A 14,608-nucleotide genomic window follows, 5' to 3' on the forward strand; every position below is an offset into this window, starting at 1 on the left:
CAGGAGATGATACAATATGAATCGTAACACTGAGGGACAGTTAAAGGGGAACTGAAGAGAGAGGTATACGGAGGCTGCCATGTTTATTTCCTTTAAAGCAATACCAGTTGCCTGGCAGCCCTGCTGATCCTCTGCCTCTAATACTATTAGCCATAGCCTCTGAACAAGCATGCAGCAGATCAGGTGTTTCAGACATTAAAGTCAGATCTGACAAGACTAGCTGCATGCTTGTTTCTGGTGTTATTCAGATACTACTGCAGAGAAATAGACCAGCAGAGCTGCCAGGCAACTGGTATTGATTAAAAGGAAATAAATATGGCAGCCTCCGTATACCTCTTACTTCAGTTCCCCTTTAAGACAATATACCCTGTAGAGCGATGCAGAAGATGTTGGCCCTATATAAACACAAAATAATAATAATTACAGAAAATAAAAGTATGAGACTCTTTTCTTTGCTACTACTGTTCTATTTATTATCCTCACTACACATACAATTCATTAGAAAATGTATTTTCACTTCAGGTTTACTTTAAGCCCTTTGGAGGGGCATCCTATCCCTCTGTTCAGGGGAGGGGGTAGTAGGAAAAAGAAAAAAGAAAAATGTCCTGGGGAATAGGTTTAAATAACAGAGCAGTCTCGGGCTCGGCAAACTTTCCTGTAGGAAAAGTTTCAGTGTGGAGGTTTGGTTTATTACAGATGCCTATCTGTGACAGGTTCTCTTTCAGTGAATGCATGGAAGATCCCATGGCTGTGATAATATAATCCTCTGGTTTGGGCAGAGCTGCACTCCAGGCCGTATAATCTGTGGCTGCTGATTCTCAGCTAGCAGCAAGAGATGAATTCCCGGATTTTTGTCATCGGGAAGCTGGGACTTGCTATCTCATTGGATCAGCAACATCTGTGACTCCAGGGCAGTAGGGGGAATACTTGGAGGGTTACACATAGTTCCTGCTTTTTGTTTTCGGTCTGAAGTTGTGGAGAGAGACAATTAGCCCTCGCCTCTCCTGTCTATAAGTGAGTGGAAGGAAATTGGCTGCAGTCTTGGAATCATTCCTGCCTCAGACATGTGAGTGGGGCTGTGCGGAGGGGCTGAGGATCTGCTGTTCAGGTACGTCCCGTCCCTCTCTCTCTTGGCTGGACTTCAATTTTTCTTCTAGTCACCAAAAATTCCTCACCGTACAGTTGAAATGAGGAATTCTGTGCGTTTCCGAAATTCTTTTTTGTAGTTCCGAAAAAAGCAATGCACTTAAAGCAGAACTGTAACCCAGGATTGAATTTCATTCCAATCAGTAGCTGATATGTGATACCCCCTTTTACCACGATAAATCTTTACCTTTTCTTGAATAGATCATCAGGGGGTCTGTGTGGCTGATATTGTGGTGAAACCCCTCCCACAATGTGATGTCAGGACCATGGTCCTGACAGTATGCTATTTGTGAACCTTGTTGCATTGTGGGAAATAACAGCTTTTTCCAACTGGCAAGCAACCAGTATCTCCCTCTGTGCATATGTATACAGTATCTATAAAAAAAAATAACCTTTTAGCCTATCGCATTGTTAGGGGGTGTGGTTATAGATAATGTCAGTTGGGGCTGTCTGTTTGTTAACATGTCTCCAGCACCCTCTGGGGCCCACTCAGGTCCATTTTGGGGGGTAGGTGGGGTTGCAGCATGAGGGGAGAGCATTGGCCCCCACATCGGCAGGGAGTAGGGCCACTCCCAACCTCCCTCACCTCGGACTCTCCCCTCAGCGCTCCCCCTCCAGGATTATTCGGCGGTAGGAGCAGCGGTGGCAGGAACACAAGCATACCTCCGAGCTAAACAAGATGTAGCGTGTGGCACTTAGACATCAGACCTCCGCAGTGGAAGCACAGAGGTATGCTTGTGTTCCTGCCGCTGCTGCTCCTACCGCCGAATAATGCTGGAGGGGGAGCTGCGACCCCTCCTGTCCCTAAACATGGCTCATCATAATTTTTGCGGGGGAGGGGGGGCCCAGTGATTTTTAGATATGCCCCTGCATGTCTCCCAGCAGTAAAGATGATGACGTGCAGGCTGATTGTGGATCAAACACCATGAACTAATTACATTGTGAATATCAATCATTTCTTGATCTCTCTTCTATGTTTTAACTTCTCACTTTGCAATGTATTGTTTTATTTTTTTCCCCCTTTAAGTTCCTCTTTAAATATGGGATACTGTTAGAAAAGCATACAGTACAGGCTGGCAATAAGAGTTGCTTGTGTTTAGCAGAACTCACACAGCTCACGTGCATCACATAATACATCAGGAAAGATCTGATTTGCCTCTGCCACATCCTGCTTTATCACATGATTGTTACCAGCGAATCAGATAATTACAATTATATCACCTGATCCAATAGATCATGTGACTCTCCATGAGTTCTGTTACACATGACTGAGCAAGACTAGAGACACAGGAAAGGCCTCGGTGTCTCTGTTGTGGGTAATGATCACCGATTGTTCATTTATTGACTTTGACTTGAGCCAGCTGCAAATAATCTCCTGATTTTACCAATCTCTGTCACTCAGTTTGGCTAAACAGATTTGTAAATATTACCAAACCTCACAGTGAAATACTGTGGCTCTAAGCAGTGGCGTAACTAAGGAGCTGGAGGCCCCAGTGCGAGAATAGAACTCTATTGTTATAGAGCCTCAAAACCTATCAAGGACAGCAGCAGTGTCTGAGAGGTGTCATCAGAGTAATGATTACTATTCATTGCACATCTAGAGGTATTCATTACCAGTATAATAGCACCAATGCAAAGCTAATAAGATGGGTGAAGGCGGGCCCTCAGTGGGCCCCTCTGGTCCAGGGACCCTGGTATGGTCGCAACCTCTGAATCCCCTATTGCTACGACACTGCGTTTGAGATAATGATTATTAAACATCATATAGTCATATGTATCCTGTACACTCTTTCAGTAAATGGCTCACTTAACAATCACTGTATGATAATTAGGGCGACATTTCAGGGTACAGGCGCTGTTCAGAAACGCTATAGCCAAGCAGAGGGTGTTGCTCAGCATAGGGGAGACGGGATGATGGGCAGCGCAGCTCAAGTGAATAAAGAAAAACAAGGCGCTTAGTGAGCCAGAACGCTAAAGTGGTGGAATAACTGTACACGTGCTAAAAGGACAACTGAAGTGAGAGGCATATGGAGGCTGCCATATTTATTTCCTGTTAAACAATACCAGTTGCCTGGCAGCCCTGATGATCTATTTGGCTGCAGTAGTGTCTGAATAATATCAGAAACAAGCATGCAGCTAATCTTGTCAGATCTGACAATAATGTCAGATACACGTAATCTGCTGCATGCTTGTTCAGGGTCTATATAGTCTATAGCTTAAAGTATGAGAGGCAGAGGATCTGCAGAGTTACCAGTGGCTGTGCACAGAGCCCTGGCAGCAAAAAAAAATCACCCAGGTCCGTTCTGGGAGGGAGGCAGAGTGATCATTTTCTCCTTAGTTTTCTCCTAGGTGATATTTCCACTCCTTATCAATAAAATACCTTTCAAGCTACCAGCAGGCAGAGGAGTAACTAGAAATCACTGGCTTTTCCCTGCAAAACTTTGAATGGGCCCCCTCCCCCTGCACACCGAGTAGGGACTGTCTACAAATCTTTGTCCACAAAACTTTGGACGATTCGTTATCAGTGGCTGAGCAGATGCAGTCATTTGAACAATTGTGCAGAGAGCAGAAAGTTTTTGCTCTCCTTGCACTTGGTTGTCAAGTCTCTCAGGACGGGGCCCCCTGTGGCTTCTGGGCCCCCCTGTGGCTGCATCCCTTGCAGGGTCTATTAATACTCAAAATAATTTTGATAGTACCCTTTACTGACTATTTAGTACTATTTCAATAAATAAAAAAAAAAAAAAAAGCTGAAAAGTCATTTTAAAAAGAAGTGGAAAAATTATCTCCTAGGAGAAAACTCAGGAGAAAAAGTGAATAGCATAAGGGCTTGTGATGGTTTGGTTACTTTGACTCTCAGCAATGCCAACTAGAGACAAAATTACAGGAAACGTTGCTATGGGAATTGTTGCTGCATTATGCCCATTCTATTGTATGCCTAACATCCTAGACTCTTGCATTTTGCTCCATAAAACCCTCCAGTCTTTTTATTACTGCTTCCTGATTAACTTCCCCATACAGCAGCACATGGCACCCTTCACGGAAACAGTAAAAAAGGGCGCAGGTGGCTAGTGGACAAATCGGGCGCCGCCATTCACTCCCATAATAATTATCGTTTACTGGGCGCCGAACAGGAAAAAAGGGCGCCCGAGAATAATAACGTTTTCCAACGGCGCCCGAAGATTTTTCATGTTTTATAACTGCTTGTGATGATTTACGTTTCCTATTTCAATAAAACATTATTTTAAAAGTTATCCCTTAGTGTTTGTAAAACATTATTATTCACGAAACAAAGCGATCAGTACGTAACGTAAATTGTAATATATTTTATCCCTTACTGTTTTTAAAACATTATTCTACACACAATACAGTGATCACTAAGGAGGGTCTTAGGTTTAGGCACCATCAGGGGGGTTTTAGGTTTAGGCACCATCAGGGGGGTCTTAGGTTTAGGCACCAACAGGGGGGTCTTAGGTTTAGGCACCAACAGGGGGGTCTTAGGTTTAGGCACCAACAGGGGGGTCTAGGGGTTAGGGGTAGGTACAGGGAGGGTTACTTAGTAATTTCTTTTTTAAACGTTATTATACGTTTCACTATTTAAACGGAAGATTAACGTTTTACAATTGCCGATTTCATGCACATTATTTAATGATTTATAACTTTATAAAACATTAATTTTAAACGAAATACAGTACAATTCATTTTTAAACGTTATCCATGCTTATCGTTTAAAACCCCGCGCCCTTTTTTTCCCAGCGCCCTTTTTTAACGTACGCACCCTTCACTACTCTTCTCACTTTGATAAATACACATTTTCTTCATAGCCGCAAATCATAGAATTTCATTCTTTAACAAAAGCAATAGGGATAGGGATAGAACATCCAGTGATTTGATATTGAAAGTTGTTTTCTGGCAGGTACAGCTCTTCTGTTTTTCTGTAATGAAATGCCCGGCATTTCTCTTTGATGCCAGGACTGATAGGGAGAATAATCCATTGAGTTGATGTGGATGTGGTGGTAGGAGTCTGTGCCGCGGCTGCGTTCGCTATCGTATTTCTTGCACACACACCTGCATCCCTCAGGCAGTCAGGTGCTGAGGAATCCCTGGCATTCAGCAATCACACAAGCTTATCTCCTCCATCCTGAGCCCATTACCATATTCTACCTTACCTCTCCTTGAAAGAGAAGCAGGAGTTTGGCCTGAGCGAGAGGCACAGTGTTTTCCTGGACTGTGAGAGATCAGCGTATAGACCGGGCAAGGCGAACGCTGCCAGCTACGCACTGTTTTCCCTGACACTCTGCAGCTGTGAACTGATGGCGCTCATCATAAAACTCTGTTTTTTTCCATCATTATAACAACTGAACCGTATTTTTTAAATGGTTTTGCAAATTTAGGCTGTAAAATAAAAAAAGCTACCGGTATGCAATTTCCCTCCACCTCAACAATATACGATTTGTTTTTTGCAAACTTTATAGCCAATCCTTGCCACCTTCTGTTGTGTAGCTACAAAACGTCCACATTTTTGGAAAGAGAAAGGGACAAACCACTTTGTAAGAACAGGTTTGTGCAAATTACAACCATGCACATGCCAACAGCCATGCAAACCTACCGTACCTTGTGTTGGAAGTAACAGCAGAATTACTTTAAACTGCAGTATAGTAAAGCAACCACAAGATGTCACTGTCTATAGAATGGTGTGATGATCTCTATGGTATTGGGATTTCCTGTATTCACTATGTGTTCCTCTCTGTTCTAAGTAAGCTGCATTTCCTGATCAGGGTCGGCGCATCCATAGAAGTAAAGGGGGCTATTGACCCAGAGCCCCAGTGTCTGTGCCCCCCCCCCCCCCCAAGGTGCCCCCTCTCCTCCAGCTATGGTAACCCATGACAGTGGGGATGCTGTGTGTTTACTCTGTATAGGAAAAGGAGGTGAACAATGGGAACTCCAAAATGCTTTGTAGGGGACAAATGATGTACACCTAATGATATTGTGCGATAGAAGCAGTGGGATTGGATCGGCCTGGTAGCTGGCTCAGGAGCCATGGAGGTGATTTGATTGGAAGGGGGGCCTCCCAAGTTACTTCTGCCCCAGGGCCCTATTGCAGGTAGAACCAACCCTGTTCCTGATGGCGGTGTATGCTTTGTCTCTGCATTTTATTCTTCAGTAAAGAGTTCTAACTTGTTATACTGGGTGCCTATCTGTGAGTACAGAACACTCTGGTCCCTCACGTTGAAGATGCAATTTCATTTTTCAAATTGTATTGCTGCTCTCTACTTGTCTGAGATGAGGATTCATTGGAGAAGACCCTGAAGCTAGGAGAGATGGAGAGGAAAAGGAGGAGGGGAGGCAGAGAATGAGATGGTTAGATAGTATCATAGAAGCAACAAGCATGATCTTGGAAAAGCTCTGGGAGACAGTAGAGCATAGAGGGGCCTGACGTGCTGTTGTCCAAGAGGCTGCAAAGAGTCGGACACTAGGGATGGTCGCAAATGATGATTTCTGCCAACACCGATTACCGATTCCGCGGATGTCCAATTCCGATTTCCGAGGAGTCTTTGTTTTGGTCATTGGTTGCATTCACTGATTAGCCAAATCGGGGCTTGGACAAGGTCCTCCAGCACCAAAGTGCGCCCCTCCATACCTCCCACCCCAGCCGTCACTGATTGCTATTAGAGTAAGAGGCGCCCCAGGCCCCCCAACCCTGCTAACACCTTAATCTCTAGTTATCTGGCTTGCAGTCACTGCCATCTATCCCCTTTTCTTAATTCTCTCTGCTTCAAACACAATAGGGGAAGGATAGCTGAGTGAGTTGTGCGCCCCCTCCTACGCTGTGCGCCCCGAGCCTGGAGCCTCTGCCTCGGCCCGGCCCTGGGCCAAATACTTTCGAGTTGACTTTGCATCCTCTGATTGATCCCCTGCTTCCGGGTTCTGTGATTGAGTTGCGGTAATGCGGAATTTCCACATAAATCCGTTTTACGATTTACGGGGAGTTTTGTGATGGTCATTTTTTGCATTCTCTGATTGGCCGAATGAGTACAGTGTGATGCATTGCATTCTGCTCTACTCATCATGCAGTAACACTTTATGCACGTTATTCTGCTTAACGCAATTTAGTGTATACACCCCTAGGTGAGGAGACAAAGAAGCCAGCAGATGAAATAATGAACCTCAATATCTCATGCATAATTCCTTTCAAAGGGGGATTATGACAGATTATATACTGTACTTGTCTAGGTAGTTGCATCTTTTAAGGTGTGTTTGATGGTTTCAAGGCTTGGAGCATGGCAGGCAAGGTGTGGAAGAGATTTCCAAAGGAGAGGTGAAACCCGTGAGAAGTACTGGATGCAAAAGTGAGAGGAGGACAGGAGGTTTTCTTGAGAGAAGGGACAGGCTGTGGCCAGGATGGTAGAGAAGGAGAAAGAAATGGTGGAAAGATCACAATTTCCATTTTACTAATATAAAGTTTTGAGGAAAAAAGATGGCATGAATGCAGTACCAGAAGATATATAGTCCAGGTGCTCACAATAATAGTGTAGAAAAGTCAGGAGTTTATATATACATGCCGTTGTCATCAGCACAGAAATGATGCTTAAAATTAAATGTCCAAGGCCATGAGTGTAGAGGGAGAAGAAAAGAGGTCCAAGAACAAGACCTTGCGTCACACCAAAATACAGCATAAACCGTAAGGAGTTTGTATTTAAATAGAAGACAATGAAAAAATGTCCAAACAGGCAGACCCAGCATCTATGTGGGAGTGTAAAATCATTGCAGGTCTTCTATGGATGCCTGCCACTTCATATACTGCTGTGTACAGACCGGGAAAGTTACAGAGCCAATTAAAGGGAGATGAAGATTCTCTGAAATTCTTTGTAATAATAGAAAATGAAGAGAAACAAAAAATAGCTGGCTGTGCTTACCATTCTCTGTCTATGCAGCCAACAGCACTTAACCATTCCCTGCCTGCACACCCACCTGGCACTTAGCCATTCTCTGCCAGCACCTGACTTGTCTTCCTCTGCACATCCACCCAGCTCTTAACCCCTAACAATCATTTCTCTTTCCCCTTTGATTTGCACAGCTGTTCCAGCAGCTGTAGAGGAGATGGGAATGTAGAAGTGTGAGCTCTGTTCCCAGTCCAGATTGCTGTGTACTTTCTGTTTCCAGGCTACAGTTCAGCACAGTGCAAAGCCAATTAGCTGCTCCGGGAGAGGAGATTTATAAGACCTCTCTGGCTGTCTCCACACAAAAGATTACTGATAAAGCAAGAGACTTCAGAGAACTCTTTATCAGTAGCACTTGTCCCCACACAGCAAGAAAAGCCTCACAAATCTCTCCTCCCAGTGGCTGCAAAATGAGAGGCTACAGTGTGCCTCCGGAGAAGGTACCATGCTGAATCCTGGAGACAACATACATAACATGTATATCACGCTTTTCTCCTAGCAGACTCAAAGCACCAGAGCTGCAGCCACAAAGCCTCTGGATCCTAATCCTTCCCCTGTCGTCCTCCATCCCTCCATTCCAGTGATGTCAGCCCCTAAACACAGGTGAGGTAAATATTTACCTACTGCGAGCCAGCGCAGGACAAGTAGCTGCTTTCAGATCGGGCTGAGGCGGGTATAGCCTCGCACCTGCACTGTAGAGCAGGACCCGATCAGCTATTTCTACCTCAGCCCGATCGGAAAGCCACTACTGCTCTTGTGCTGGAGACAGGGAAGGTAAATACTGCAGGCGCTACTGCGCAACAGCTGACATTCTTGTGGGCTGTGGTTTTGGAGGGAGCCAGTGCTGGAACCGAGGGACAAAGGAGGATGGGGAAGCCTCATTAGGAGCCAGAGGTTTCCCCTCCCCGAGGTAAGGTAAGTATCACCCAGGATTTTTTGTTTATTACAGTGTCTGCTTAAGGCGCTCTCCATGGGCAACCTTGCCCAAAGACTCCTAACTGTTTGTGGTAGGATATGGGTGTCTAAGCACCCTCTAAGGAAAAGACACAGGGGACAGACGTGGGCGCCCAATAGTGCAGTATGTCAAAACAATGATGGATATAAAATGTGGAAAAAGCTACTCACAAAGGTGGGTTGCAGTGGGGCAACCGACCGCAGGAAGCAGGTGGAGACAACAAACCCGACTCCACTCGGGTTGATCCCTAAGGATCCTTGGAAAAAGAAAGGAGACAGGTGTCCACCTTGGTCAAACCACGTGTGTTCTGTTTCCACCCCTCAGACTGTGAGGTGTGGGGGTATGAGATGCACAAACTGGGTGTAAGAGGCACCCTGGTGGTTCATAAAAGCACTTAAAAACAGTAGTTTAAAAACGACAAAATAGTTTGAGATAGCTTACCTCAAATGACGAAAATCTTAGTAAGAACAAAAGATTTTATTGGTAGCACAGGCAACGCGTTTCGCGGGTCAAAGCCCGCTTCTCAGGCCAAATAACAGTGCCAAACTACAACGATATGTCCAGCATAGGGAGCCTCTGTTGTGGTTCGGTGACCACTCCTCAGGAAGGGGGGGGAGGGGGGCAGGCAATGTAATGAACTCACCTGTCAGCAGTTCTAGCGCCGACAGCTCAGATGGCGGAGCGCAGCCAAGAGCTTCCTCCTCCGATTCTTCCGGCGGCATCCCTGGTACCCCTGCGGCAGTGACTGGGAGTGCGCATTTCCCCTGTGTCCCTGGGTGGGCGCGCACGGCTCAGAGACGCACTTATATTCTCTGACGTTGGAGGATTTAGTGTCAGCTGACATGCTGTCAGCTGACACTCTGATTGGTTGCTGTGGGTGGGGGCCGGCCCTGGGCGGGCTTTAGAGTATTTAAACCCCTGTCTCACATTCACTCATTGCCCGTGATGGCAATCAGGACGCTGGTCTGCTGGGCACTTTGCCACTCTGTGAAATATTGTTATTGTATTCAATGCGACTTTACTTCTCAAGTATTGTATATTAATGCGATTGCCTGGCTGACTTTAGTTTTGACCTTAGCCTTACTGACCACTCTCTTGCCTAATCCTGTGTACCTCAGCCATCTGATCACCCGTGTATGACCCTAGCCTGATTATTGACCTAGCCTTTTGTCTCAGCCTATTGTACTGGAGCCATGTGATCTCACGTGTATGACCCTAGCTTACGTTTTGACTACGATTAATCTGTACCTCATTGTATAGGCCCTGAACCAAGCGTGATAACAGGCGGCCCAGCACAAGGCAGCACAGAGGAAGCAGCTGTCAGCCTGTAACAAGTAACAAGTAACAATTGGGCCCTAGGGCAAAATTAGCCTGGGGGCCCCCCAACAGACACCCCCCAACCAAAAAGCATCATTAGAGGCCCTTTGTTGCAGCCAAATTTCCCTCCTGGGCCCCTGAGCTGACTACTGACCATCCCCCAATCAACTCCCAACTTAACAGACTCTGCAGAGTTCCTAGGGAGCAACAGTTAAGATGAGGGAGGGACACCTTGGGGGCCCCTACAGGCTCTGGGGCCCTGGGGCAATTGCCCATTTTTTCCTATGGTAGCTCCGGCCCTGCCGGGATGCTGTTGCTGGGGACCATCTTATTGCTCTCCTTGGCCACTGCACAAGCACTTCTGCCGCTCCAACTTGTTGTGAAGAGGGGGTGAAGCTTCTCCAGATGCCAGAGGACACAGCTTTCTACTGCACCATGGAAATGGCCGCCTGCTGAGTATGACTGTGGGACTGCCGTCTGCCCTAAAGATCTGATCAGCATTGCATTCGGGGAGGGGAGCTGCCTTTCCCTCATAAGGTGCCTGTAGGCACACGCCTCCAGTGCCTTATGGATAATCCGGCCCTGCACAGATTAGCACATTTGTGAACTTCTCATTGCTGGTAGTTGTTTTGTGTGGTTTGTTGTTTAAATGTGTTATGGCAACTCCCAAAAGTAGATAAGCTTGCATTGCACCTTCTCAAGGAAATGCTTAGTATCATTTTCTGCTCAGTGCTGTTCTTTTATCCATTCATTTTATATTCAACATCTTGTACTTTTATAATAATGTATTTCCATTTCATCTAAAAGCTGGCTCTATTTAGCACTGAATAACTAGAAGTTAAAAGTCGAGGCATAACTTGGCACGGTGCAGGATGATGGGCAGTAATTTCATTTAGCCCCAATCATTTTTATTGCCGCCTTGGACGCCGAGCCAGAGAACTTGCTGCCATCTTGGCTCCGAAATGCGTGGTGGACTGCACAGGAAAGCGTATTGTTGGGATACAAAGAGAGTTATAACCGATTAAGCAGTATTAAAATGACAGGCAATTAGCCGCCTCGCAGAGAGAGAGAAGCGGGCCATAAAATAAGTAAAAGAGGCATATTTATTTATCCATTAATCTGACCCCGCGCTGCGCAGTACGGCCGCCACTCATAAAACAACAATGCAGAGGGAGAAGCTTTGAAACGCCGGTCAAGAAGTGTATTTTAGCACCTGACAAATGAATAGCATATCTAGATTTTATTACTATTTGGCTTGAAATGTTGAGAAGCAAAATTTTAAAGGTAAATTCTACTTCAATGTAATTATTATTTTTTAACTAAGGATCAGCGCTAGGCAAGTCTATTTTGTAATTATAAATCATTACAGTGATCTTTTCTTTCAGATTACAGCCAGCTACTCATTTCAAAACCGTATCTGTTTGGAGTACAGTTTGCTAGAAGCTCCCACCTTCTGGGAGGAGTAATAAGCTGCACAGAGCGTGCGAGTGTGTCCTAGTATGCCCAATAGATGACAATGTGGCTGATATCATGTGAAATCAACCAGCTTAGTCGGTCAAGTAGGAAGCAATGATGTCATTCGATCGAATCTGAATCCATTTTTGCATTCAGAGCATGGAGACACAACTTCGGTCAGATCGATTAGTGTAGGTGAATTGCATAGGATATCGCTTGTAATGTGTGGGTCACTAGATGTATGACTGCCTTTACTCTATGCTGGGTTCACACCTGTCTGTTTTCATACACATTTTCTGCATAGGAAAATGCATTTAAACGAAGAACTCATGTTATTCCTGAGCCTGGATTACTCCAATCCAGGCTCAGGAATAACATGAGTTCTTCGTTTAAATGCATTTTCCTATGCAGAAAATGTGTATGAAAACGCTGGGCAGGATATGCAGAAAGCGCAGCGGAGCAGCATGAAGTACTCACCACCCCTGGATCCTTACAGTCGCAGCCCATATTTTCTGTGGCTCCACATCTCTCTTGTGAGATTGCGGTCTGTCACATGACAACAAACAGCGATCTGACCATAGAGATAGAGCGCCCCCCAGAGGACAGGAGGAAGAAATGCAGCGCTGAGCTGGATCCCGGAGAGGTGAGTTGGTTCTGGAGTGAGCTGCTTAATTTGGAGTTCTCTCTGGTGTGATTACTGGGGGGTTAATCAATGGGTTCACTCTCAATGCAAGCTCCTGCATTCTGCATTTTTATTTATTTTTTTGCAATTCCGTTTGTGGTTGCATTTTACCACACGGGATATTTTGAATGCTGCGTAATACTGTATAATCGGTAACACAAGCAAGCACTGTGCGGCATGCAATTGATTACAATGACCAATGCAGCAGTGCACATTATTCCATGTGCGGTAAAACATCCACAATTCAGATAACACTGCTCTATTAACTGTTTTAATGCAGCAAAATAAAACGTGGACCAGGTTCTAAAAACCTTAGTACCCATGTACCCATGTGATTTTCATCACAAAGTCTATTCACCAACCAAAAGTAAAACTGCTGTGCGCAGAGAGCTCATGCCAAACTTACCAGTTCTTAAGCCCCTAGAGTAGCACGTGGTGTGTACTTAGTGCAACCCGCAGTATGTGTCTAACGCTTGCATTGCTATGGTACTGCTTGTGACACAAGTAATACCATAGCAATGCCAGTGTTACTCATGTACCAGGGTTAACACTAATTGTGCAAGGTGCGCTACCAGTGGCGTAGCCATAGGGGGTGCAGAGGTAGCGACTGCATCGGGGCCCTTGGGCCCTCTATCAAAGTATTAGCTTTCCATTGGTCCTGTGCTCATAATGGTGGCCATACATGGTACAATTTCTTCATCCAATCTTACCAATTCTATGTAGTATAAGGGAACTGCCTGAATGATCCTTTCAGTATATTCACTTAATTTACCCTTATACTACATAGAAATGGTAAGATTGTATGAAAAAATTGTACCATGTATGGCCACCATTATAATCACTTCTATAGATGCTTTTAATGATGGTAATCATTAAGGCCTGGTGCACACCAAAAACCGCTAGCAGATCCGCAAAATGCTAGCAGATTTTGAAACGCTTTTTGTTATTTTTCTATGGCGTTTTGCTGGCGTTTTGCGGATTGCTGCAGCGGATTTCAGTATAGTAGATTTCATATATTGTTACAGTAAAGCTGTTACTGAACAGCTTCTGTAACAAAAACGCCGGCAAAACCGCTCTGAACAGGCGTTTTTCAGAGCGGTTTGCGTTTTTCCTATACTTAACATTGAGGCAGAAACGCACCCGCAATCCAAAAAATGCCTCACCCCGGCATTTTTCATTTCTGCAAAACGCCTCCTGCTCTGGTGTGCACCACCCCATTGAGATACATTGACCAAGCGGATCCGCAGCCGCAAGCGGCTGCAGAAACGCTGAAAAAGCCGCTAGGTGTGCACCAGCCCTAACAAAGTGTTCCTCATCCCCTTCTTGTACCTCTGACATTGTAGTTGCCATTGGCAGGTTTTGGTGCGCCGTATCAATTGTTATGTATAGAGTGTTTGGGGAGACCCCATGTAAAACTTGCACCGGGGCCCATTGCGCGTTAGCTACGCCACTGTGCGCTACTTTAGAGGCATTACCAGTAACATTGCCATGAGCTGTGTGCGCATGGAGGTTTTCCTGCAGGTTAATAAATTGGCCCTATGCCTCTTCAGGTATGCTTTAAAGAGACACTGAAGCGAAAAAAAAAATGATGATATTATGATTTGTATGTGTAGTACAGCTAAGAAATAAAACATTAAGATCAGATACATCAGTCTAATTGTTTCCAGTACAGGAAGAGCTAAGAAACTCCAGTTGTTATCTCTATGCAAACAAGCCATTAAGCTCTCCGACTAAGTTAGTCGTGGAGAGGGCTGTTATCTGACTTTTATTATCTCAACTGTTCCTGGACTATTTACTTTTCCTCTGCTAGAGGAGAGGTCATTACCTCACAGACTGCTCTGAAAGACTCATTTTGAATGCTCAGTGTTGTGTAATCTGCACATATTATAGAATGATGCAATGTTAGAAAAAACACTATATACCTGAAAATAAAAATATGAGAATATTTTCTTTGCTGCTAATCTTCTAGTAATTATTCATAGTACACAACCAATTCACTATATCATATTTTTTTTTCGCTTCAGTGTCTCTTTAAGGGCAACTCTAGACAAACAGCTAAATACTAGAAAATCACACAAGCGACATTTTTTTTACTTGCGAAAAGTTACATAACAT

At 44.9% G+C, this 14,608-nt stretch overlaps 1 protein-coding gene across 3 annotated transcripts in view; it reads left to right on the top strand.

The window, feature by feature from the left end:
• Positions 1-921: 921 nt before the first annotated feature.
• LOC137520871 (FRAS1-related extracellular matrix protein 1-like) overlaps positions 922-14,608 on the top strand; it is a 288,103-nt gene continuing 274,416 nt past the window's right edge. The window contains exon 1 of one of the 3 annotated variants that reach the window (XM_068239387.1): positions 922-1,108. The gene's annotated coding sequence lies outside the window, so the exon portion shown is untranslated. Of the gene's footprint in view, positions 1,109-2,378; positions 2,463-14,608 lie in introns of those variants that run through there. The other 2 variants (XM_068239388.1, XM_068239386.1) reach the window with 2 other exon arrangements.

The sequence above is a fragment of the Hyperolius riggenbachi genome, chromosome 6, assembly GCF_040937935.1.
Source record: "Hyperolius riggenbachi isolate aHypRig1 chromosome 6, aHypRig1.pri, whole genome shotgun sequence".
Lineage (NCBI taxonomy): Eukaryota > Metazoa > Chordata > Amphibia > Anura > Hyperoliidae > Hyperolius > Hyperolius riggenbachi.